The following is a 23,888-nucleotide window of genomic DNA, read 5'->3' on the forward strand; positions in this document are numbered from 1 at the left end:
ATCATCACAGGTCCTGTGCGCACAGAGCAGCCATGTATGTGGTGGCGGCTCGGTTGCATCTAGTTTGGAGGTGATTTTTTGAGGCCTCATTTTATCAGCTCCACTCAAGGCGGCTCACTACTGAAGTGACTGGATCGGAGGGATATTTTGGGGTCCTCATTCCAGCATCTCCCCTCTAGCTAATTCACTGGTGAGGTGACTGGATCGGAAGGATATTTTGGGATCCTCATTCCAGCATCCCCACTCTAGCTGATTCACTGGTGTGGTGACTGGATCGGAGGGATATTTTGGGGTCCTCATTCCAGGATCCCTGCTCTAGCTGATTCACTGGTGAGGTGACTGGATAGGAAGGATATTTTGGGGTCCTCATTCCAGCATCTCCACTCTAGCTGATTCACTGGTGAGGTGACTGGATCGGAGTTGATCTTTTGATGATCTCTCTGCAGCTTCTCCATTCTACACAGTTCAGTTTCTACAGTGACGTTCCTCAAAAAATCACCTCCAATGTCCAGAATGGAGCAGATTCCTGGATCCTCATAGCCTGCAATGTAGTGGAATTGGAATGTACACACATTGTAGATATATATCCGCTTTAGAATTGTAATGATTTCATGTTTTTATTTTTTAGGTACTTGCTCAAACTGTTATATTTATTATGTATTTCCAAAGGGCAATTTTTTTTTTCATGATCAAACTTGCATTTTATTATCGCTTTTTGTAATATAAATAATCACACACCGCGCTGATCGTTCAGTTTTATGCGGGGGAAAACGTAACAGAGCAACACACTCCTCATAATTTATCACATTGGATTGGAGTGGATGTTTTGAGGACCTCATTTTAGCAACTGCATTCTAGCTGATTCACTAGTGAGCCGTCTAGATCGGAGTGGGTATTTTGAGGATCTCCCTGTAGCCTCCACTCTGTACAGTTTGGTGCTGAGGTGACTGGAATCGAGTTTTTCAAAGAGTGAGCGGAGCTTCGCAGGGAGAAACATAACAGAGTGCAGCCGAGAGAGTCCTCATAATTTACCACATTGGATCGGAGTGGATTTTTTGAGGACCTCATTTTAGCAACTCCATTCTAGCTGATTCACTAGTGAGCCATCTAGATGGGAGTGGATTTTTTGAGGATCTTCCTGTAGCGTCCACTCTGTACAGTTTGGTGCTGAGGTGACTGGAATTGAGTCTTTCGAGAGTGGGCGGAGCCTCGCGGGGATAAACGTAACAGAGCGCAGCGACAGCGTCCTCATAATTTATAATAATGGTTTGGAGTGGATTTTTTGAGGACTTCATTTTAGCAACTCTATTCTAGCTGATTCTTCAATGAGCCATCTAGATCGGAGTGGATTTTTTTGTGGACCTCTTTTAGCAACTCCATTCTGTACAGTTTCGTGCTGAAGAGACTGGAATCGAGTTTTTCAGAGAGTGGGCGGAGCCTCGTGGGGAGAAACGTAACAGAGCGCAGCCGAGAAAGTTCTCATAATTTACAACATTGGATCAGAGTGGATTTTTAGATGAACTCCCTGTAGCCTCCATTCTGTACACTTTGGTGCTGAGGTGACTGAAATCAATTTTTTTTTTTAAAGAGAGTGGAACCTCACAGGGAGAAGCGTAACAGAGTACAGCAACACACTCCTCATAATTTACAACATTGAATTGGAGTGGATTTTTTGAGGATCTCATTTTAGCAACTCCATTGTAGCTGATTCACTAGTGAGCCGTCTAGATCGGAGTGGATTTTTCGAGAATCTCCCTGTAGCCTCCCTTCTGTACAGTTTGGTGCTGAGGTGACTGGAATTGAGTTTTTCAAAGAGTAGGTGTAGACTCGCGGGGAAAAACATAACAGAGCGCAGCCGACAGTCCTCATAATTTACAACATAGGATTGGAGTGGATTTTTTTGAGGTCCTCATTTTAGCAACTCCATTGTAGCTTATTTACTAATGAACTGTCTAGACTGGCCTCTAATCTGTACAGTTTGATGCTGAGGTGACTAGAATCGAGTTTTTGAAGAGTGGGCGGAGCCTCGAGCGGATAAATGTAACAGAGTGCAGCAACAGAGTCCTCATAATTTACAACATTGGATCGGAGTGGATTTTTTGAGGACCTCATTTTAGCAACTCCATTCTAGCAGATTCATTAGTGAGCCATCTAGACCGGAGTGGATTTTTTGAGGATCTCCCTGTATCCGCCAATCTGTACAGTTTGGTGCTCAGGTGACTGGAATTGATTCTTTCGAGAGTGGGCGGAGCCTCATGGGGATAAACATAACAGAGCGCAGCGACAGAGTCCTCATAATTTACGATAATGGATTGGAGTGGATTTTTTGAGGACCTCATTTTAGCAACTCTATTCTAGCTGATTCACCATTGAGCCGTCTAGATCGGAGTGGATTTTTTGTGGACCTCTTTTAGCAACTCCATTAGGTACAGTTTCGTGCTAAGGTGACTGGAATCGATTTTTTCGGAGAGTGGGCAGAGCCTCGCAGGGAGTAAAGTAACAGAGCGCAGCCGAGAAAGTCCTGATAATTTACAACATTAGATCCGAGTGGATTTTTAGATGATCTCCCCATAGCCTCCATTCTGTACACTTTGGTGCTGAGGTGACTGAAATCAATTTTTTTTTAAAGAGAGTGTAGCCTCTCGGGGAGAAGCGTATCAGAGTGCAGCAACAGACTCCTCATAATTTACAACATTGGATTGGAGTGGATTTTTTGAGGATCTCATTTTAACTGTATTCCAGCTGATTCACCAGTGAGCCGTTTAGATCGGAGTAGATTTTTTGAAGATCTCTCTGCAGCCTCCATTCTGTACAGTTTGGTGCTGAGGTGACTGGGATTCAGTTTTTCAAACAGTGGCGGAGCCTCGCAGGGATAAACGTAACAGCCAAGAGAGTCCTCATAATTTACCACATTGGATCGGAGTGGCTTTTTTGAGGACCTCATTTTAGCAACTGCATTCTAGCTGATTCACTAGTGAGCCGTCTAGATCGGAGTGGATTTTTAGATGATCTCCCTGTAGCCTCTATTCTGTACAGTTCATTGCTGACCTGACTAGAATGGAGTTGCTGGAGTGATGTCCTCATTGGACCAAATCCAATCTAGAGGCTCATGACTAGTGTTGAGCGATACCTTCCGATATCAGGAAATATCGTATCGGATTGGATCGGGCCGATACCCAAAAAGTATCGGATATCGCCGATTCCGATACCGGAAACCAATGCAAGTCAATGGGACACAAATATCGGAATGAAAATAAACCCTTTCTTTCCTTGTAGGTTAATTATACATGAAGTAAAACAACTAAGAATAATGTAGAATGACATGAAAAGCCGGCAATTCATCAGCGCATACACCGGTACCCGACAATTTACAACAGAAAGAATAGAGCTTCACACATAGATTAGATAGATAGAAACATGTCAGTCACATATATATGAAGTACAGTGACAGTGTTGCTTACTGTACTTGTCATTTAGTGTAAAGGATTTATTTAAAAAAATATTAGTGTTTTCGTGCACCGTCTCTTTAAAAAAGCCGGCCGGCAATTCAGCATCTGTACCCGACAATTTAGAATAGAAAGAATAGAGAATCATACATAGATTAGATAGATAGAAACATGTCAGTCACATATATATGAAGTACAGTGACAGTGTTGCTTACTGTACTTGTCATTTAGTGTAAAGGATTTATTTAAAAAAATATTAGTGTTTTCGTGCACCGTCTCTTTAAAAAAGCCGGCCGGCAATTCAGCATCTGTACCCGACAATTTAGAATAGAAAGAATAGAGAATCATACATAGATTAGATAGATAGAAACATGTCAGTCACATATATATGAAGTACAGTGACAGTGTTGATTACTGTACTTGTCATTTAGTGTTAAAATAAAGGATTTATTTTAAAAAAAAATGGCGTGGGATCCCCTTAATTTTAGGCTCTAGCGGAGGTTAAGCAGACGGCTGGGGCAAATGTTTGAAGCCTGGGAAGGGGGTAAAACCCACGGAGCTTCCCAGGCTACTAATATCAGCCCCCAGCTGAATACCTAGCCTTTACTAGCTATTAAAATGGGGGACCCCCCCAAAAAAAATGACGTGGGGTCCCCCCTATTTTAATAGCTAGCAAAGGCTAGGCAGACAGCTGGGGGCTGATATTAATAGCTCAGGAAGGGTGCCATGAATATTGGCCCCCTCCCAGGCTAGAAACACCAGCCGTCAGCCGCCCCAGAAATGGCGCATCCATAGGATGCGCCAATTCTGGCACTTAGCCTCGCTCTTCCACGCTGCCCTGGTGCGGTGGCAGGGGGTAATAGTGGTGGGGTTCATGTCAGCGCCAGCTGCCATGAAGCCCAGGTTAGTAATGATGGCCGTCTATATGACACCCCCATTACTAACCTACAAAGTGTTAAAAAGAAAAAACACACTACACCCAGAAAAAAATAATTTATTTGAAATAAAACACACCATTTTATTTAATTCTTAGTTTACTAAAAAAAAATAGTTACCTGTCCACGTTCCTGCGCTGATCTCCCATGCACAGCTGTCACATCTGGAGAAGGTGACAGCTGTGCATGGCTGCTGTAAGCTCACGCTGCCGGGAACACGTCCGCTCCCGGCAGCAGGAGCCACTGACTGAGGTCACCGGAGTGCATTCAGGCAGCGCAGCTCCGGAGACCTCCTTTACGGCACTGCTGTACCGTGGGAATTTCTCACGATACAGCAGTGCCGTAAAGGAGCTAACCGGAGCAGCGCTGCCTGAACTCCGGTGAACTCTTACGGCCCCGTCATTCTAGCGGCGGCATCGGTTCAGAGCGGTCACATTCTATGTGGCTGCTCTAAACTGGAGATCTTCGTGGGACACTCGTGGACTACTACGGAGGGGTAAGGATAAGGTTGTGGTTTATTATTTTATATTTTATTACAGGAGATCGATGGCTTCGGGGAATTAGGTGTCTAGGTGAGTATAGGTGTAGTTTTTTATTTTTTACTTTATTTTAGGTGGCGATCGGCGGGGACAGGTAATGTATGAACTAATTTCTTTTAGGTAACCACTGGCCACCAATGACATGTATCTAACATTTATTGGGGACACAGTAGGGCAATTTAAATAGCAGGATCAGGCTGATGGGAACTACTGCTCCCATCAAGCTGATCCTGCTGGCACGAGTGGACGGGGGACAGACATAGGCCGATGGGAGTAGTAGTGTCACATCGGCCTATGTCTGCCTGCACGCACAGACACCCCGCACAGACACCCCGCACACACACCCCGCACACACACACACCCCGCGCACACACACCCCGCACACACACCCCGCACACACACCCCGCGCACACACACACCCCGCACACACACTAATCATGACGGGTCCGGGAGGTGAGGCTGACCTGTGCGGCCGTGGGAAAGTTCATGTGAGTTCATGCAATGCAGTCAAGCATGAACTCACATGAACCCTCTGAGGGCACCGCGGCGACTTCAAATGAACAGCTGATCGGCATCACCTGATACCTCAGCTGTTCATTTGAAATAACCGGCGGGAAAGCGCAGCACAGAACGGGAAAGCCGGCGGTGAAGTCTTTTCACTGCCGGCTTCCCCGCCCGGGTCCTTCACTCCTTGGTGCTGCGCTCCCCGCCCGGTCCTAATTTACGATTGGGATTGGAGGTGGTGAGGGGAGCGGAGGATCGGGGTGGGAGGCTGCGGGGAAGCAGTATGGGGCTGTGTGATTGTTTAAAAGCCGGCGGCTTTTTACCGCCCGCCGGCTTTTAAACAATCAGGAGAATTCTCCCACGCTGGGATGGCATTCTGATGACAGGCTGGATCTCAGCTGAGCGCTGCCACCCAGCTTGTCATCCTTCACAGACACTGCAGAGCGCAGGCATTATGGGAACTTCCGATTCCGGTATTCGATATTATAAAAGTATCGGAATTAAGTATCGGAATTCCGATACAGTGAATATCGGCCGATACCCGATATTTCAGTATCGGAATGCTCAACACTACTCATGACTGAAACCTCCAGAATGGAGTTAATTCCAGGAGCTCCTCATAGATTCCAATCTAGTGGCATAGGAATTATAAATGTATATATGTATGTATTGTTACTTTTTGTGACATACATAATTACACACAGCACTGATTGTTCAGTTTTGCCCGAATTTGACTTTTACTGTATTTCCACCAATCCCAGCCACAGCACTGACATTTCTGAAGAGTGTGCAGACAACATTTATGTGATAATTTTTGCCACTTTTGTGATGTAAATTATGATAATGTCCACCCGCTCTTCAAAATGCTGGTGCTGGACAGGACTGGTGGACAGACAAGAAAAGTAACATTTTGTCAAACATGAACAATCACAGTTTTGTGTAAGTTTTTAAACTATGAAAAGTGATAATATAAAAAAAACTAATTTTTTAATTTAACAAAAAAAAAAGTGGCGCAGCTTTCTACCTCTCACCTTTTTATTAATACTGGCATGCAAAATTTGTTTCTTCATGAACTGTGGCTGTAATCTTATATAATGTCTGCCAAGAAATAATAAAACATCCTGCAGCAACTCCAATCTAGATGTCTCAATACAGAGATGACAAGATTGAGCTGTTGCCCTGAGGTCCATGATTTGTGGGCACAATGTACTGTGTATAAGGACGTCCTCTGTACAGAAACTCCATTCTAGATGTCCCAGTACAGAGGTGACTAGATCGGAGTTGCTGCGCTGAGGACCATGATTTCTGTGCACTTTCCTGTGTATATGGACGTCCTCTGTACAGCAACTCCATTCTGTCTTACTACAGAGTTGACTAGATCGGAGTTGCTGCCCTGAGGTTCATAATATCTGGGCAGACAGTAATGTCTATAAGGGAGTCACCTGGAAACGGTGATCCCTGTATGGCCTAACTCCCCTGATGGTGGGGCCGATGAAACGTGTCGGGAGAAAACACACTTGAGATGGCGATTTATTGAGACAATTGGTCCGTAGGCTGGTATGTCACATGATGAGGGTATAGAGCTGCAAGAGTACTAAAGAGAAAGTGTGGACAGTGACTAAACCCGGTGAGGTCGTTCCTTTGTCATTTCACAACGTTTTTTTCACACACACAGCTCTTTTGATTCTTTTATCAGGTATATCCAAGTAGAAACTTTAATCGAGCTAATGTATCCTGACATCTCCTGGTGAGGGATGTCTGTAGTCAGGACCATCTTGAGTTCAAATCTAATGAGTTAAAGATAGCTCTGAGTTCTAGGTCCTATTATTGATGCTTTGCATTAAAGGCATCAGTAATGTGAAAAAAAGAGGGAGGAGAGGGTTCAACTCATCATCCCCTCTGAGTTTGTTTGTATGCTGTTAGTTTTTGTCTTCCTGGGTGACATATTATTGTACCCTTTTAATTGCACTAAGTGAAGGTTATATTTTAACTAAACTTTGATACCACTTTGCTTGGATTAATGTCTATAAGGACATCCTCTGTACAGTAACTTCAATCTAGTCTCAGTACAGAGATGACTAGATCGGAGTTGCTGCACTGAGGTTCATGATTTCTGTGCACTGTACAGTGTATAAGGACGCCCCCTGTACAGCAACTCCATTCTAGCCGTCTCACTACAGAGGTGACTAAATTGGAGTTGCTGCCCTGAGGTTCATAATATCTGGGCACACAGTAATGTCTATAAGGACATCCTCTGCACGGTAACTTCAATTTAGATGTCTCAGTACAGAGGTAACTAGATCAGAGTTGCTGTGCTGAGATTCATGGTTTGTGTGCACTGTACTGTGTATAAGGACGCCCCTTGTACAGCAACTCCATTCTAGCCGTCTCACTACAGAGGTGACTACATTGGAGTTGCTGCCCTGAGGTTCATAATATCTGGGAACACAGTAATATCTGTAAGGACTTCCTCTGTACAGTAACTTCAATTTAGATGTCTCAGTCCAGAGGTGACTAGATCGGAGTTGTAGCACTGAGGTCCATGCTTTCTGTGCACTGTACTGTGTATAAGGACGTCCTCTGTACAGTAACTTCAATCTAGATGTCTCAGTACAGAGGTGACTAGATCGGAGTTGCAGCACTGAGGTCCATGATTTCTGTGCACTGTACTGTGTATAAGGACGTCCTCTGTACAATAACCTCAATCTAGATGTCTCATTACAGAGGTAACTAGATTAGAGTTGCTGCACTATGGTTCATGATTTCTGTGCACTGTACTGTGTATAAGGACGTCTTCTGTACGGTAACTTCAATTTAGATGTCCCAGTACAGAGGTGACTAGATCGGAGTTGCATCACTGAGGTCCATGATTTCTGTGCACTGTACTGTGTATAAGGACGTCCTCTGTACGGTTACTTCAATTTAGATGTCTCAGTCCAGAGGTAACTAGATCGGAGTTGTAGCACTGAGGTACATGATTTCTGGGCACAGTAGTATAGCTTGCCTAACGGACATATTGTTAGAACCCTCCTGTTTGTTTTTTCTATCTTGTGGTTTGCGGTCACGTGACCATCTGCCTTTATATTCCAGCTCCGCCCTTCTGGCTGTTCTGGACTTCAGTGTTTTACTGTTTCTCTAGCCTGGTGCTTCTGTGCCTTTCTCTGTCAAGTTCGCTTGGTCCTCTGGGACCTCTAGTACTTTTTGTCAGTTTGTCTTTATGTGTTCTGCAACAACTTCTGTTTAGGAAGTGTCCCATTTTTGTCCCAGTCCTTAGTTCTTTTAGGGATCCCTTCCTTAAATCTATAGGACTTCGTTCAGACTAGCCAAGGACTAAGGCGGGTCTGTTCACTAGGAACATAGTAGTAAAAATCTCGGCACACCATTAGCTGAATAATAGGTAATATTTTATTTAAGCAGTCCACATCAAACGTTTCGGCCCCTTTTACGGACCTTCGTCAGTGTACTGCAGGTAAAGAGATAAGTATAACATAAATTCATTAGTATACATAGATCACAGAATAGACATAAGACATGAGATATAACATTGGGTCAAACAAGTGCCTATATTGGTATGCACATTTAGCATGGACAAGGAAGCTCACAGTATCACAGAGCAACTTTATAAAGAGATATGGTATACAAGCAGTCATAGTATAACAAAAAAAGGGAAAAATAGTAACATACCAAATGCTAATAAGTAGGGGAGCGGAGGGAGGAATAGGGAGCACAGTGCCCTTGGAGGAATGTCCTGTGGATATGATACATAAGGTAAGTATAACTAGATGTAATGAGGGGTGTGGAAGTTACCTGGTTAATCCTGCATACCTGGTGCACGGAGAAAAGTTGCCTCCAGACAGACAGTCGCGGTATCCACCGCTGGTTAATGGTCTGCTGGTAAGGAGGGTGGCGTGCAGAGAGAAATAGGGGAGGGGGCGGGCTTAAGGGTGATGGATGAGGCCAGTGTCCTGTAGTAGGACGGTAATGTAATGCGCGACTTCCCTTGACGTCACAGGAAGTGACGTTGCGAGCTTCAGAGAGCGTGCGTGATTGGCTGGAGCACGCAGATGCGCAGATCCTTGCGTGTCACAGTGCGTTCCACCGGGCGGGAGGCGTCTAACACAGGCATAATAGAGTATGTCACCTTCTGTGGGTGTGAACTGCGCGTGAAGCAGGAGGGGGAGGAGGCAGGGGAGAGGTAGACGGAGACCCTGATTCAGATCTGTAATAAAGAAAATACGCATTAGTATATAGCACAGAATAATTGAATAACATATTGTCACATTATTGGGGAAGGGAACAGCATCAAATGATGTCATATTAAGCATCACTAAGGATTCCCAGTCTTCAGAGTGAGAGTTCACATAAATGACAGAAGGTCATAGTCCTTATTAAGCCCTCTTGGGGCTAAGGACTGCAGTTCATGGGTCCAAGAGGCTTCTCGTTGTTTTAATTTTTGGATGCGGTTGCCGCCGCGACGGGGTTGCGGAATATGTTCAATTATCTGAAACTTAGGTTGTGCAACACTGTGTCCTAATGTGTGAAAATGGTGAGGAATGGGTAGTAATAACTGTTTGCATCTGATGGTGGATTTATGTTTTGATATTCTATCTTTGATGGGTTGCGTGGTCTTGCCTACATATACCAAACCACAGGGGTATTTGATGAGATAAACCACAAAGCTTGTGTCACATGTGAAAAATCCTTTTATCGGATATCTCTTGCCGGTATGGGGATGATGGATTGTGTCACCTCTCAGGACGTTGTTGCACTGATGACACTGAAGACAGGGAAATGTGCCCTTTTTCTGTGTTTGTAACAGTCTCTGGCGTGGGCTAGATGTGACTGGACCCACGTCGGCTCGTATTAGGGAATCTTTTAAATTGGGAGCCCTTTTGAAACAGGGTAGAAAGGGTTTCTGAGATTCGGTGATGGTGGGATATCCTGTCCTGAGGATATTCCAATGTCTGCGGATTGTCCTATGTAGTATGTAGGCTGTAGGATGAAACGTGTGGACGAACGGGATGCGATTAGAGTTGTCCATCTTTGGACGTACTTGTGGGTATTGTTGTTGTTTTAGTAATTGTGGTGGATACCCCGTTCTTGGAATTTGGTGGACATCTCACGTAGTCGCTGGTCCCGTAGTGTTGTGTCGGTAACGATTCTTTTGACCCTTTGGAACTGGGATTTGGGGATGGTTCGTTTTACTGACTTGGGGTGGTTGCTAGAGAAGTGCAACAGAGTATTGCGGTCAGTCGGCTTCCGGTAGATGTCGGTTTTCAGGAGACCCTGATCGTCCTTGATGACTAGTGTGTCTAGAAAATTAATCTGTTTGGAGTGTGAATTAATGGTGAAATTCAGATTGGGCCAGGCTGAGTTCATGTGAATAAGGAATTCAGTAAGGGTGTCCTGGGAGCCCCCCCCATATGCAAAAGATATCATCTATATAGAGTTTCCAGAGTATGGAATGTCTCTGGAAGAGGGGATGAGGGTAGATGATTTGTGCTTCAAAGGCTGCCATATAGCAATTTGCATAAGGGGGGGCTACGTTCGATCCCATTGCAGTCCCGGTGGTTTGTAAAAAGAATGTATCTTGAAAAAGAAAATAGTTTTTTGTTAGAACCAGAGATAGTAGTTCTAAAGATAGATCAATGACGGCCGGATCTAGTTGTGCATCCCTCAGCATGGCTTCAACTGTACGGATTCCATCAGCCTGGGGGATCGATGTGTAGAGGCTGGAGACGTCAAAAGTGACTAGTAAGGCCTCAGAGGGAATCTGGTGGATTTCCATGAGGGCATTAAGAAAGGCTCCAATGTCTAATAGATAAGAGGGGCTCTTTTGGGTCAACGGAGTAAGTATTTTTTCTAAAAAGATTGACAGAGGTGCCAGAACAGAATCGGTGGATGCTACTATGGGTCGACCTGGAGGTTTAGTTAGATTTGTATGAATTTTAGGTAAGACATAAAATATTGGAATAATGGGGTGTTTGTTGGTTAGAAAATCACATGTTTTCGTGTCAATGATGCCTGCTAGTAAGAAACGCTGTAGAACTAATGCTATTTCTTGTTGAATTTGGGAGGTGGGATCTCTAGGTAGTTTTTTGTAAGTGGATTCATCCTCTAATTGTCTAAATATTTCTGTAATATAATCGCATTTATCCATAATTACTATTCTTTCCTTAGTACATGTTCCAGATCATAACACATATCTAAATAATAATGATCGGGCCTGTGCACAGAAGCATTTTTTGGGGGGCTTGCACCAAGATCCCTTGGAAATGAGCAGTAAACATTATTCTGCATTCATTTATTGACCAGATTGGGGTAAATAAACAGAAAAACAGCTAAGTTAGGCATGTGTGAGAAGCACACAATCACTCATGACTTCGGAATGGACTCGCTAGACTATTATTATAACCACAGTGGAGGTTGATATTCTCTCACCTGTGCCTCTCAGACCCCCCGCACTGTACCACAGGTATAACAAAACCCTTTTACTATTCGCCAACAGCAACAAGCAGCCTCAAGCACTGCGATCCACACTAGCTGTCCGTCACCCGGAACCGGACAAATATCAAGACCGCAGACACCATCAAGTGCAGTCCTGAAACCTACACAGAACCCCCCTCCTTTACGGGTAAAATAACTGCATTCCTTCATATGTGCCATTTAGACCCTCTGCACTGCGTCACAGGCATAACTAATTTTACTCTATATCCATTAGCAGTACTCTCTAATCCCGCTGCCTAAACATCAAGAAATGTCCATCACCCCAAGCACAAGCCATCCACACCTGGAAATCTACTCAGATCGACAGCAGGTAAATCACTTCTTCCACCAGTGAGATCAGCCACTCCAAGCCTACGGGGAACAATCTGGTCACTAACCCCTCCTTTCCCCTTTTCTCTCTCTTTTTTACACCCAGGAACCATCCAGACTACAACCCTTCTAAAACTGGCCTAGAAACCCATGAGGCTACAATTACAAGGAACTCACATAAAGCCTCCACCCCAAAAGACCCACCATCTATCCCTATCTAATATTTTAATATTTTAACCTCCACTGTGATTTAATGTCATTTTATGTGAGATTTAATATTCAAATTAAAAACTTTTTTATCATCTTCTCCTATTTTCCACCTTGTCCTAAAAAACCCTCCCCCTTCTTTTATACGGCCTAAACCTTACCAGCGCAGGATATTTTAATCATTTTTATTTTATACATTGGACTTTTCCAATATTGTCAACCTGTGGTTGGTTGTCTATCCCTCGCAGCAGGTAATATCCAGGCCCACCTACCAGCGCCTACACACTATTTTATTCGTCTATTATTATAACCACGTGCACTCTGCCTAAATGATAGTAACTCTGCAAAGGAATTCTGTCATAAAAAACAAAAAAGACTGCTCAAATGAAGTACAGGCACTCGTTGCACCCTTGTTGTGCCTAACAGTTCAGTGCACTTTACCACATACTTGCTTTTCTCTAGTCCAGGTGTATGAGACTTGATGGGGTATAATCGTCGGCACCTAGAAAAAAAACAATAATTTGGGTGTGGTGGGGTGAGGGGGGGTTGTGCTTCATTCTTAGCAAGACAAAGTGCCATTTTTAGGGACACCATATTTCTTTTCTACAACCCCTGGCGAAAATTATGGCATCACCGGGCTCGGAGGATGTTCATTCAGTTGTTTAATGTTGTTGAAAAAAAGCAGATCACAGACATGGCACAAAACTAAAGTCATTTCAAATGTCAACATTAGGGCTTTAAGAAACACTAAAAGAAATCAAGATTAAAAATGTGGTAATCAGTAAGGGTAATTTTTTTCAGACCAAGCAGAGGGAAAAAAAATTGTGAATCACTCAATTCTGAGGAAAAAATTATGGAATCACCCTGTAAATTTTCATTTCCAAAATTAACACCTGCATCAAGTTAGATCTGCTCGTTAGTCTTCATCTAAAAAAGAGTGATTACATCTTGGAGAGCTGTTGCACCAAGTGGACTGACATGAATCATGGCTCCAACACGAGAGATGTCAATTGAAACAAAGTAGAGGATTATCAAACTCTTAAAAGAAGGTAAATCATCACGCAATGTTGCAAAAGATGTTGGTTGTTCACAGTCAGCTGTGTCTAAAATCTGGACCAAATACAAACAACATGGGAAGGTTGTTAAAGGCAAACATACTGGTAGACCAAAGAAGACATCAAAGCGTCAAGACCGGAAACTTAAAGCGATTTATCTCCAAAACAGGAAATGCGCAACAAAACAAATGAGGAACGAATGGGAGGAAACTGGAGTCAATGTCTGTGACCGAACTGTAAGAAACCGCCTAAAGGAAATGGGATTTACATACAGAAAAGCTAAACATCAGCCATCATCAACACCTAAACAGAAAAAAACAAGGTTACAATGGGCTAAGGAAAAGCAATCCTGGGCTGTGGATGACTGGATGAAAGTCATATTCAGTGATGAATCGCGAATCTGCATTGGGCAAGGTGATGATGCTGGAACTTTTGTTTGGTGCCGTTCCAATGAGATTTATAAAGATGACTGCATGAAGAGAACATGAAAATTTCCACAGTCATTGATGATATGGGGCTGCATGTCAGGTAAAGGCACTGGGGAGATGGCTGTCATTACATCTTCAATAAATGCCCAAGTTTACATTGACATTTTGGACAGTTTTCTTATCCCATCAATTGAAAAGATGTTTGGGGATGATGACATCATTTTTCAAGATGATAATGCATCCTGCCATAGAGCAAAAACTGTGAAAACATTCCTTGAAAGAAGATACATAAGGTCAATGTCATGGCCTGCAAATAGTCCGGATCTCAATCCAATTGAGAATCTTTGGTGGAAGTTGAAGAAAATGGTCCATGACAAGGCTCCAACCTGCAAAGCTGATCTGGCAACAGCAATCAGAGAAAGTTGGAGCCAGATTGATGAAGAGTACTGTTTGTCATTCATTAAGTCCATGCCTCAGAGACTGCAAGCTGTTATTAAAGCCAGAGGTGGTACAACAAAATATGAGTGATGTATTGGAGTGTTCTTTTTGTGTTTGTTTTTCATGATTCCATATTTTTTTCCTCAGAATTGAGTGATTCCATAAATTTTTTCCCTCTGCTTGGTCTGAAAAAAAAATTACCCTTACTGAGTGCCACATTTTTAATCTTGATTTATTTTAGTGTTTCTTAAAGCCCTAAAGTTGCCATTTGAAATGACTTTAGTTTTGTGCCATGTCTGTGATCTGCTTTTTTTCAACAACATTAAACAACTGAATGAACATCCTCCGAGCCCGGTGATTCCATAATTTTTGCCAGGGGTTGTATACACCTTTTGATCACTTGTTTATAATATTTTTTGAAGATTTATTTATTTTCTGTTATGGGGTATAATAATTTTATAGCTTGGGTCATTGCAGATGACCGATAATAAGTGTGCAAGTTTTTGGCTTTATTTTAGTTTATTTATAAAAAAGCATTTTTATTGGCACTAAAAAATTTAAGCCAATATTTAGGTTTTTTTTGTTTTCTTTTACATTTTATCCCCTTTTTGTAATACGAACTTACTATTAGCGCCATATACTAATTTTGGCCAACATCTTGTAGTAATGTCCCCTTCAGGGTCCCTATCTTGTGCTTATGTCCCCCATCAAGGTCCTCATCTTGTTTTATTGTCCCCCATCATTGCCATCTTGTAGAAATATCCTCCAACCTGGCCCCTTCTTGTAGCAATCTCATCATTCGGCTCCCTATCTCATGGTAAAGTGTCCCTTCCTGGTCCCCTTTTTGTAGTAATGTCAAGATCCTGATCCTCATCTTCTAGTACTGTTCCCATCCTGGTCCTCTGCAGACATTAGCTGCTGGCCTGTGATTGACCCACAGTTGGCATTGGTATAGCTGAGCAAAGAACTTGTCTGTGCACAGCGCCTGCAATGTGTTCCACTGAAAAGGTGCTGACGTGCCACAATCCTCAAGGTGTATGGTGCCTGCGGGCTGCATGAAGCAGCCTCTGTAGCCAAATGTTTGAGACCCCCACTCGAGTCTAAAAAGCTACTGCTGCCAATCAAAATACAGGGTGCCATGATATACTGAGGGGCTGTGATTGGTTTGATTAGTTATTCTGTGATGACAGAGTCTCTTTACCCCCTGAGTGATTTCAGACCAATCACCAATTCTGTGGAGAAGTGATAAAGATTTACAAGACAGTGACTCGAAGGGTCAACTTGATATTTGAAATTTTTTCTCAACATTTTATTTCAGTTATATTTTCAAGCAGATCAGGGGGTGTTCATATCCTGAGACGACCATAAGCTGCCCCAAAAAAACTCACTGTCTTCACCGAGGGGTACGCAGTCCAGGCATAAGAAACGTATATACAGTCCGTAATATGGATATCCATGGAAAACAGAGGGCTTATAGTGATCGATGGGTTAAAGATATCATACAAGGTTTACTTAAATCTTGCAAATGAGAAAACAGGTGTACTGGTGTGATAATTCTAATAATACAGGTGCATCTCACTAAATTAGAATATCAAAAAGTTCATTTATTTTAGTTCTTCAATACAAAAAGTGAAACTCATATTATATAGAGTCATTACAAACAGAGTGATCTATTTCAAGTGTTTATTTCTGTTAATGTTGATGATTATGGCTTACAGCCAATGAAAATACAAAAGTTATTATCTCAGTAAATTGGAATAATTAACAAAAAAAAAACACAAGCAAAGGATTCCTAAGCATTTAACAAGGTCCCTTAGTCTGTTTCAGTAGGCTCCACAATCATGGGGAAGACTGCTGACTTGACAGATGTCCAGAAGGCAGTCATTGACACACTCCAAAAGGTCCCAGAGTCTGGAGGAAGAGTGGAGAGGCCACAATCCAAGCTGCTTGAGGTCTAGTGTGAAGTTTCCATAATCAGTGATGGTTTGGGGAGCCATGTTATCTGCTGGTGTAGGTCCACTGTGTTTTATCAAGACCAAAGTCAGCTCAGCCGTCTACCAGGACATTTTAGAGCACTTCATGCTTCCCTCTGCCGACAAGCGTTTTGGAGATGGATATTTCATTCTCCAGCAGGACTTGGCCCCTGTCCACACTGCCAAAAGCACCAATACCTGGTTTAAAAACAACAGTATCACTGTGCTTGATTGGCCAGCAAATTCACCTGCCCTTAACCCCATAGAGAATCTATGGTGTATTGTCAAGAGGAAGATGAGACACCAGACCCAACAATGCAGACGAGCTGAAGGCTGCTATCACAGCAACCTGGGCTTCCATAACACCTCAGCAGTGCCACAGGCTCATCGCCTCCATGCCACGCCACATTGATGCAGTAATTGATGCAAAAGGAGCCCCGACCAAGTATTGAGTGCATTTACTGAACATACATTTCAGTAGGCCAACATTTTGGATTTTAAAATAATTTTTCAAGCTGTTATAAAACTATTCTAATTTACTGAGATAATGACTTTTGTGTTTTCATTGGCTGTAAGCCATAATCATCAACATTAACAGAAATAAAACACTTGAAATAGATCACTCTGTTCGTAATGACTCTATATATGTTTCACTTTTTGTATTGAAGAACTGACAAATTAACTTTTTGATGATATTCTAATTTAGTGAGATGCACCTGTAGATAAAGTTTCTTAACTTGAATTGACGTCATAGCACAGACCTGCATCAACTCAGCTTAAACAGAACAAACCCATAGGACCCTATTCATCATAGTGTTTACTCCAGAATTCTGTTATAAAATGCTCAATCGTATAATTTGGATGCAACTGTAGACTATGTAAAAATGTTACAACTTTTTGCTTTCTAATGCCATTTTTTATCGGTAAGTGGGCAGGGTTGTGATGACTGCTGTTTGGCAACTTCATCATGAGCAGCGGTGGTCGCTACAAATCCTACTCCAGTAAGTGGCATAGCGCATGGAGGCGCTGTCCAGTCATCAGACGCTTCTGATGAATATGTCTCTTAATGAATCAGGAGCTGCGTCCTTCACCTCCGCCCTCTCATCAAGACAATAATCAGGTGCATAGCTCTCTAAGGTGACAATGCAGCAATTTAGCTCGAGTAGTTAATATTTTGTATGCATTTATGTACATAAATGACATAGGCCATCACAGCGCTCGCCTATTTTTTATTAGTCCCATACAGAATCCATTAATGGACGGACAGACCTGTGCTATGCATACGTGAAAATTACTTTATTAAACATGGACATAGTCTTTCCTAAGTAACATTGGGGTTCCTGGTGGTCCTAACCTCAACAACTTATGTTTTATGCAATATTGACTAAAGCCCCTGTCTCACATAGCGAGATCGCTAGCAAGATCGCTGCTGTGTCACGGTTTTGGTGACGCAACAGCGACCTCACCAGCGATGTCGCCATGTGTGACACTTTGCAGCGATCAGGCCCCTGCTGTGAGGTCACTGATCGCTGCAAAATGTCCTGGACCATTTTTTGGTCTTTGCTCTCCCGCTGGTCAGCACACATTGCTGTGTGTGACCAGCGATCAGGCTGGTAACCATGATAAACAGCGGGTTACTAGGGGCACACGCGCACTTAGTAACCCGCTGTTTATCATGGTTACCACTCTGCTACGGTGAGCGGTAACCTCCCGCTCACCGTAGCAGAGTGGTAACCATGATAAACAGCGGGTTACTAAGTGCGCGTGTGCCCCTAGTAACCCGCTGTTTATCATGGTTACCAGCCTGATCCTGCTTCAGCAGGCTGGTAACCAGGAGCAGGACATCGTGGAAAGATTCTTTCCACGATGTCGCTGCTCCCCTGATCGCTGGTGAGCCTGCCTGTTTGACAGCTCACCAGCGATCACATAGCGACGCAGCAACGCTCCCTGACAGGTCGTATCATTGTCGGGATCATTGTAGCGTCCCTAAGTGTGACGGGGCCTTAACAGTGTGTCTCTCCCCTGCCTGTGTCCATGGACTGTAATGTAATCAGGCCTAGGTCAACATCTCTTGTTGCATCTAGTGGGTGTGAACCCTTCCCCCATCCAGGGGCTGATCTCAGTATACAGAACAATAGACTCATGTTTGGCCCAGTCAGTTGCGTGGTGACTCCCAACCCTGGAGGGTCTCAGGTTGCGGCCAGATCCTCGTGGCGTATGTGGATTGGTAGAAGCTGCTATGTGGGATTGTGTTGTGTCCCTCATCTGCTGGATCCATTGAACTCATCCAAGGACTTATTTCTGCTGTTATATAGCAAAAAGGAACCAAATACAGAGTATATGGCAAAGAATCAAAAAACTTTATTGTAAACAATATACAGAAAAGACAAACATGATTAAAAAGGACGACACACAGACAACCAAACTGGGTGACACATATACAACATAATAATATATGTTAAACTATTGGGACAAAGTGCAAGAAGTGCTTGTATTCAAGTCATTTATGCACTAGTACAAAACTATGGCATATTTAATCACTATGGATATGTGCCATATGGCCTATGAGAAAATGCTAAAGAATTATATTGCACTCTTACCCATATTAGATGAGGTGTCAGCACCCAGAATAAACAAGGACCCAGACGAGTGTTTTGCGTGGTATATCCTATGGCTTCCTCTGGGGGATTGTTTAATAGGACCTTCCATGTATGTTTAAATATACTTCAGGACCTGCAGAACGGACCAATCATCTCCTGGTCCATCGGCGCATGCGCGCTGAACCGCCCGAGTCAGTTGCGTCACGTACGGCCATCAAGGTGAACCACGCATGACAGGGAACCAGGACACGTTGCCATGGCCCCCGAACATGCGCATACACCATGCAGATGCCGTGCATGACGCAGAGGCAAGGGGTGGCACAGCACCCACGCGCTCGCTAAAGAGAATAACACAGCAACGCATTTAGACAAGTATAGTAACGCAACTACTTAATAATGCAAGAATGTGTTAGAGTAAGCAGTATCATTTTCCTATAATTGCAACACGATTCTGTCAGTAAGAAAATCTATTTTTTGGGCCAATTTAATTGTTGCTCGTAGTATCCTCATATTGATTAACCATATGTAGGTGATCCATATAGATGGTACATATAGACTATGGAGGGAGAAAGTTACAAATGAGAAAGAAAACAAATTAAAATCAACACATACAATTGTATAAAAATACCACAAAGATTATATCTATTAAAGAAATGGGGTGACGCTCAGGGCCTCATTAAGGCCATTTGGCGTCATTGTTCCCAGTTCCACTATCCATTTGGTTTCCCTTTGAGCCAGAAGTTGTTTTTTTTACGTTTCCACCCCTACTGTCACTATGGATGACATCAATACCACGTACCATAAATGTTTTAGGATTTTTCCCATGACAGATTTTAAAATGACGTGGTATCGTCTTTAAGGAGGATGTGTCGGCCCCCGTCCTCGCGGCGCAAATGTCCCTCTCGTGCTCTCTAGTCCTCACCCACAATTCTCTGGATGTTAATCCCACATAGATCTTACCGCAACCGCATGTGGCATAATATATCAAATTAGATGTTCCACATGTAATATAATTGATTGTATATTGGCAGCTCCCAGAAGCTTTTGAGAACTCGGGAGATGCGAGAGACATTTGCGCACGCCACACAGCGACCGCACGGGAAACAGCCATTTATCAGCCCCCTTGTTCCAAATGGATTGGATCTTGGTGGAACATAGTGGCTTTTGACCAAAATATCCTTAATACTTTTACAACGCTTAGGTGTCATTTGAGGAGATGCTGTTAAATGAGAGGCAAGTGACGGTTCAGTGAGTAACAGACCAATGTCTCAAGAATGGTTCTCATAAGCCAATAGTCCTGATTATAAGTGGAGATGAATCTAAGTTGGCCAGGACCATCTTTCGATTTTGTTATAGACTGTAATAGTGTATTCCGGGGATGGACCTCGCTCTCCTATATCCATTTTTAATACAATGCTTACTGTACCCCCTCTCAATAAAGCGTGATGTAAGATCCTTAGCCTGGTTTTCAAATGCATCATCGGTCGAGCATATCAAATTGTTTCTGCTGTTGTGGACTCATTGCAGACTAGCAGAATTACCTTCATTTGTGCTGTTCCATTTTCCCTGTTCAAATAAATCTCGTTGGATTGATCATCGGCCTGGTGTCCCTTCCTGCTCTGTCACACACCCCGTCACAATGACCACTAAAACTTTAGTTCTACAGGCCGCCTGGAACACAAGACCACCACAGAAGGTCGTGATGCACCAAGATTGCCATAGAAACACTGCTGTGACCTAATAAAATAGTCTGCAGGAGGAACAAGATCCACATTATTGCAGATCTATTATTGTGGACAGTTGTGTAGATACTGCTGTTTTTTTTTAAAACTTTTTTTTTTTTTTAAATACAAAACGTAACAAAAAATGTAACATTACACAAAACATGTTGATCGTAGTTACTGCCATTAGAATGAGGTCTATATGTAGTACACTAAGATGTCACGGATCAGGCATCCACAATCAATGGAGCACTTCTGAGATACGAAGACTCTGAATTTATATTGCGCGTCATGGCGTGCAGGAGTAAGAGGAGAAATCACATGGATCAGGTGACACAAGGAGGCAAGATCTGCTTTGAATGTTTTTTCCACAAACAAAATACATTTTTATGAATAGATCTTGGGATAAGGCTGGCTTTCTTTCAGCTTTCCCGGCACATTACGATACTTTTCTCTGCCCTCAGCCGTGCAGAGAGAAGTGCACCTGTGCAGGAGCGCAATGGAGGAGACTGTGTGTATGACATAGGACGCGTTATCCAAATGAAGAAGAGGAGGACGCCATTCACAAGATAGGAGGCGTTGTGCCAAGATCAGCAAGGCCCATCAGACCAGACTGCCCCTCCAGTGAGAATAAAGGCCGTTTTTGAAGTTATACAGATCGTCCTGGGGACTTGTATACAGCCTTATGGAATAAGGTATATATGGCCTTACGGTGGTAGCTGCAGCTTAAATGAGAAAAACCTACTGACAAATTTACCTTAACCAAGAGGATAAAGGATGACCAATACGTGTTGATCTGTAAGTTCTCTCTTTGCTCCTTGGGTATCAAGGAGGATACACGAAGTGCCCATGCTTTTTGTGTGAATGTGACAACCGGGATAGGACTCATCACTGGAGCCAAAAAAAAGTTTGACCAACGAGAACATCTTTGCAACCTGGACTCAAGAACAGTTTCCAAAAGTTTATTTTATCCCACAAGAGTTCTCCTGCCACCACATTACATTTTTTACATTCCCATTTGAACAACTTTCCTGAAAACATTGGTGCTGTTAGCTAAGAGCAAGGAGAAAGATTTCATCAGGATATTAACCCCTTTACAGCCTGTGCCGTATTAGTACGCACAGGCTGTAATCCCCCGGTTCAATGAGGGCTCCGGCACTGAACCGAGCACATGTCAGCTGATTATTACAACTGACATGTGCCCGCAACAGCCGCGGGTGGAATCGCGATCCACCCGCGGCTGTTAACATGTTAAATGCCGCTGTCAATCTCTGACAGCGGCATTTAACAGCGCCGCGCCGGAAGCGCGTCACTTACCCCGCCCATCGGTGACTCTGTCACGTGATCGCGGGTCACCGATGGGTGGTCATGACAACCCTGAGTCTGCAGCAGACTCCAGTGGTTGTCATAAGCGGGTCGCTATGAGCGCCACATAGTGGTCGGCGCTCATAGCACAGGACCATTTCTGCTACATACAGGTGATCTGCTGATCATCTGTATGTAGCAGAGGCGATCGGACAGTTGCTGCTTCTAGTCTCCTATGGAGACTATAGAAGCAAGCAAAAAGTGAAAAAAAAAAAAAAAAAGTTTAAATCACCCCACTTTCGCCCCATTCAAAATAAAATAAAAAACAAAACAAAACACATACACATATTTGGTATCGACGCGTTCAGAATCGCCCAATCTATCAATATAAAAGAAGAATTAATCCGATCGGGAAACGGCGTAACGAGAAAAAAATTCTAAACGCCAGAATTACATTTTTTGGTCGCCGCAACATTGCAATAAAATGCAATAACGGGCTATCAAAACATCGGATCTACCCCAAAATGTTATCAATAACAACTTCAGCTCGGTGCGCAAAAAAAAAATAGGCTTTCACCCAGCCCCAGATCCCGAAAAATGGAGACGCTACAGGTCTTAGAAAATGGCGCTATTTTTTTTTTAAACCAAACTTTGGAATTTTTTTCAACACTTAAATATAAAAGAACCTATACATGTTTGGTATCTACGAACTCGTAATGACCTGGAGAATAATAATGGCAGGTCAGTTTTAGCATTCAATGAACGTGGTAAAAAAACCACATCTGTGGTATTGCACTTTTTTTGCAATTTCACCGCACTTGGAATTTTTTTCCCCGTTTTCCCGTACACGATATGGTAAAACTAGTAATGGTGTTGAAAAGTACAACTCGTCCCGGAAAAAACTAAGCCCTCACACGGCCATATTGACCAAAAAATAAAAACGCTATGGCTCTGGGAACAAGGGGAGCAAAAAACGAAAATTCAAAAACGCAAAATCCCAGGGTTGAAGGGGTTAAGGAGGTGGAATGTAAAAATGATGGGGGAACAACTGCTGGAGGCTTCACAGGGGAGATCCGCAGCCTTAAAGAAGAGAAAGATGGAAGGTGAACATATAGGCAGAGGGATTGAGGAAATCTACGTGTCAGACAATCTACAAATTAACACATAAAGAAAAAACCTGAGAGTCTGAACTGAAACGTGCATGCAAAATGTAAAAGCATGTTCACATAAGGCTACTAGACAGAGAAAAACCAAAAGACAAGCAAAATAGCCAAATAACTGGAAATAAATGGATAAATCGCACAGTGCAAAAAGCCTTAGTTACTTACCGGTAACGGGACTTTTCGGAGCCCAAGACAGCACCACGAGAGAGTGGATCCGCCCATCATGGACCTACAGCTTAAAAAGGGCGTCACCTCTCTCCCGCCTCAGTTTAGTTAACAGAGCATGAGAGGACCGCCAAGGTTAAGAACAACAAAACAAATTCATTTTAAGCCAATTACTCTAAGTAACTTCCCCCGAAGGTGCAAAAAGAAAAATAACTCTACGGGAGTGCAAAAAAACACCAGTGTAGGGAGGGAATATAAGGGTGCTGTCATGGGCTCCGAAAAATCCCGTTACCGGTAAGTAACTAAGGCTTTATTCGTACTCCCATGACAGCACCACGAGAGAATTAGAGACGAAAGGAGATTAGGGAGGGACCACCGCTTGAAGCACCCTTCTCCCAAAGGTGAGATCAGAAGAGTCACCCAAATCCAATCTATAATGCCTATAGAAGGTGGAGGGAGAAGACCAGGTGGCAGCCTTACATATGTCTTCGATGTAAACCTCGGTCTTCTCGGCCCAGGAAGTTGCTACTGCTCTGGTGGAGTGTGCCCTCAACCCTTCAGGTACTTCCCTATCCCCCGAGGAGTAGGCGAGG

General features: G+C 43.2%; 2 long non-coding RNA genes across 3 annotated transcripts in view; one reads left to right on the forward strand and one right to left on the reverse strand.

Moving 5' to 3' along the window:
• On the forward strand, positions 1–12,547 carry LOC141270705 (uncharacterized). Of its 2 annotated transcripts, none has more exons than XR_012321725.1 (4): positions 1–70; positions 11,933–12,058; positions 12,146–12,241; positions 12,347–12,547. It is a non-coding gene; the product is annotated as an uncharacterized lncRNA (long non-coding RNA). The 2 variants fall into 2 exon arrangements; XR_012321726.1 differs by lacking the exon at positions 1–70 and adding an exon at positions 253–600.
• The window catches only part of LOC141270707 (uncharacterized), a 21,594-nt gene continuing 6,517 nt past the window's right edge, over positions 8,812–23,888 (reverse strand). Inside the window, exons 2-3 of the long non-coding RNA XR_012321729.1 lie at positions 12,896–12,949; positions 8,812–9,643 (exon numbers count right to left, since the gene is read on the reverse strand). This is a non-coding gene — a long non-coding RNA (uncharacterized lncRNA). The remainder of the gene's footprint in view (positions 9,644–12,895; positions 12,950–23,888) is intronic.

The sequence above is a fragment of the Phyllobates terribilis genome, unplaced genomic scaffold, assembly GCF_046119375.1.
Source record: "Phyllobates terribilis strain yellow unplaced genomic scaffold, ASM4611937v1 Scaffold_5__5_contigs__length_657084704, whole genome shotgun sequence".
Lineage (NCBI taxonomy): Eukaryota > Metazoa > Chordata > Amphibia > Anura > Dendrobatidae > Phyllobates > Phyllobates terribilis.